Consider the following 3975-nt stretch of genomic DNA (forward strand, 5'->3'; position numbering starts at 1 on the left):
AGTACATTTAACACAATCTTTCATGATGCCCTTTCATCCCCTATGCAGTTTTTTTTTTTTTTTTAACTGATGTGCATTACTCCAGGGGTAATCGGATGTGCATCAGTTTTGTTTCGGAAAGTATGGGTCTGAAACGAAGAGTAAGGGAATAGCTATGGGTAAATAGGCCTTAGGGTCTATTCCCCATTGGCCAAAAGCCAACCCACACAGCTCAACGAGAAAAAAAAAACTTTTTGTTGACGGAAATTCGTTGGGCTGTTCCTTGTTTCGAGATTCGTCCATCGGGGATCTTATGGGTGAATGCGGCAACCTCATTGGCTGAAGAGCAATAATGAGAAGCTAAGGAGTCGCCTTGCCCTGCGTATATTAAGCTGTCAGTAACCATAGATTATCGTAAAATTATGCATTATAATTTTAAAAAATCGACATGTCATTTTGCAGTGATGATTGACCGGCATAACGTGGCTCGAGGCCCTTTCAAGCAGTCAGAAGGCATCAAATAAATTATTTATGTAGTAGGTTTTGCTTTATCTTTGTAAGCCATGGGCGTAAAAGCCATTTGACTACTTCATCGTTTAATGAAAAGTGTGACTCACGTTATAGTTCTTTTAATAATTCCATTGTCTTTGTTTAATTTATTTTTATGTTCGTGCCATCTCATTTCGAGTGTGTTTGAAATAGTGATTTTTTTTTTTTTTTTACATCCCATTTTTTCCGTTGTGCACAAGGAATGCGAAGAAAGTATAGTGTTAAGAAGCAAAAAAATTAAATCCCGAAGCTTTGAGCTCGACGTGCGGAACATACTTATGCGTTCCGCACCAAATCCGATTGTTCACTATACGATCTTCCGATAAAAAAATGGGAAGGCAACTTTTCCCTTGGGCGTTTTTGGTGATTCGCTTACTTTTGTTAATTACTTTTTCATTGGTTTTATTCTTGTTGGTTTTGTTATTATATTGCTACTGTTTTGTCGCTTTTCTGTTGTTGTTGTTTTGTTTTTGTCGGTTTACTTTGGGTTTTTATTTTTATCTGTATTTTTGTTTATTGTTGCCCTTAGTTTTGTTTTTGTTCACGTGTTTGTTGTTGCTATAGTTGTTTTTCGTATTATATGGGAAGAAGAACACGAGTGTGCCAGCGCGAGGCAGCATTCAGTCATTCTTTCATTTGTTTTGTTTACATGACCATAAACAACTAAGGCCGTAATGATGATGCACTGCGGATAAATAATATATTATTTTAAACAACCTAAATTTTACAAAAGTTGAGTTAAAAACGTCAGTATCCGCGAGACAAGACACCTATGGAAGATAACAAAATTTCTTTAACAAAGAAAGAAAAGTACTAAACCATGAAAATTTCAGCGATATAAATGTCAGAACAAGAAAACGTTGCAGGAAAATTCCAGAAAGAAAAATAGCTGTCGTTTTAATGAAGATAGAGTAGTTCGCATGGATTGATGCTGGAAACTGGCTCTCATTTTTTGCCGATGGCTCTGAACCTGAAAGGTGTATTCAGGCACGAATATTGGCAACAACACTGGAATGACTAATGGCACCCAACAGCACTAGATAAAAAAAAAAACTTGAAAAAGAGGAGTCAGATGGGAATCGTCGACAGCCTATTTCGAAATCTGTAAATAATGTTCACATTCTTTTTTTTTTAACGCAGCAATGTCAACATTTGGTATTCCTTGGCTATACCAAGTGTTGGTATACCATGGTTATGAGTAGAGTTTCGTGTGTTTGCAAAATACCAATAAACATGAAGAAAAAAAAACACCGAGTCGGTTTTCTCGTAGTTCGGGGAAAGCCAAAAAGAACCCTAATTTGAAGCTGTCCTTGAAAAGAAAAAAAAAAGCTCAAGGTACACCTAAGCACTTCTTATGAGTTTGGAATGCGAAAGCCTCCAAGCCGCTCGTCCACTCCCTTTGTCGTCTGCTGCGGCCAATCGGAGCCCCCGTCGACGCGCGCCAGCCAATGGAACCGAAGGCAAAATCCACCAGCTTTACTTCGCTCCTTTGGGTTCGGGGAAACTAGGTGCCGTTTTCGCCCTTCAAACGGATGACGTAAGCTCGCTCCATGGGACAGTTAATGCTTTCGGATAAAAAAATTCAAGCTTTATTGGTCTAAATCTTTGTGTACAGCTTTATTTTGTGTTGAGCCAGAGTACAACTCTCACTGAATAGTCCATGAAGTTGCTTCTTCCTCCCGGAACTAGATTGCCTATCTCGTTTCCTTTTCTTCCCGGTACCATGCGTTTTCGACGAATCTAAGATAAGCGCGTGTTCCTTGGAGGACGGGGCATCCCATGTCCCTTGTCCTGTTTTCCTCAACATAAAACCAGTTAAACACCGATTTTCAAATACAAATTCTGTATTGATCCCTGAATCAGAGAAGGAAGGCAGAGAAAAAAGCAACTGACACGCTGCTTGCCTGTTCCCCCCCGTAGCAGCCCAGGGAAGAACAAACATAAACGTAAAGACACTAGCATTTGACATATTCATTATAGCAAGAGAAAGACAACATTTCATTTCATCATTTCTCGTCGGACACCCAAATTGCTACAAAAACACCGAATTTCTGGAAAAAAATACCCCCTCCCCCCCCCCCCCCCCCCCCGCCAATTAAGAAAAAAAAAATAAACCCCGGACACACGAAACTTTAATTATAAACGTAAGTGGCCTATGATATTAACATTAAATGATATCATACCTTCTTTATTTTTAACCATGAAACAAGCAGGGCATTTAGCGTTTAGGCATTGCTACTTACGAGAAAATAAAGCATCTTCATTGCAAAATAACTGTCCGACGAGTCAGCTAAATTTACCGTGAAATCAAGTCTGTCTTTGAAGCCTTTCATCTTTGAAGCCTTTCATGGTTCGTTGACTTTCCTGGCGTGCTGGCACAGACATTCTTAATGGATCCCAGCTTAAGAATCTTTGTGCCAAGCTTGTTTTGTAAGTGAGTGTGTTCTTTTTCAGTATACTACTATTGGCGACGAGATGTTTCGGTGGCGCGCTCTTATGGCTCCTGTCCCTGACGTCAAAACCTAGAATATACAAGTAGCGAGCGACAAGTTCGTTGGAGAGTAAAAAGCGCGCTGGAAGCCTGCTCATCGCGTTCCTAAATCGAGACCACCAGTGTTAAGACCATGACATTGCTTTTATTTCGGCTGATGAGAGCAAAAAGGATCGTACTCTAAGGGTTAGAGCGTATGGCCGATTGTGGAGGGCCGATCAAAGCGACGCTTTTGGCCGCGCACGTCGCCAATAGTGGTCACGATCCAGCTTTCCCCATGAATGGCAGCCATACTTATTACAGTGACGTAACTATATTGTTTATAGATCTAAAAACGTCTTCATCATGTCCTTCTGTGGGCTTCACGACCCAATAAACATTTTACTTTGAGGTCTGTTCACATATACATCGCAGCGCTACAGAAACTGTATAGGCTCTGCTTGCAAAGCCAGAGTATCGCGTTCCTTTTCCTTTTGCCGCTCACTCCGTATTGGCGGAGAAGCGGTCACGTGCACCGAGCTGAATCCGACCTTCGTACGGGAAAGCGACTTTGCAGGCGCCGATTTTCGGGCGGATCACGTTCTCTCTTTGCGTTTGCGAAATATACATCCTACAGTTAAATAAAACGAACTGGAAGGTTTCTTGACCATTCAACATTATGTGTGCCACTGGATACCGCATAATCGCGTTGTTTCATAACGCGAGCGATGTTTTAAAACAACTTTTTAAAGCCTGGGAAGAAGATGGCATGGAGGACGATCGCGTAGCTCGCGTCTGCGGCGCTCCCGCAGTGATACGCGAGTGGCACTTCCGGGCATTTCGGACAAGACAACAACGCGTAACTATATATGGCTTGCGAAAGGACAACCTTTTGGTCGGCTACTACATTCTACTGAAAGCATACAGAGAAACAGGAGACAAATGACGAGACGACGGCGCACGCAAGGCGTGTCGCC

The sequence above is a fragment of the Ixodes scapularis genome, unplaced genomic scaffold, assembly GCF_016920785.2.
Source record: "Ixodes scapularis isolate PalLabHiFi unplaced genomic scaffold, ASM1692078v2 PGA_scaffold2__306_contigs__length_199485367, whole genome shotgun sequence".
In the NCBI taxonomy this organism is placed as follows: domain Eukaryota; kingdom Metazoa; phylum Arthropoda; class Arachnida; order Ixodida; family Ixodidae; genus Ixodes; species Ixodes scapularis.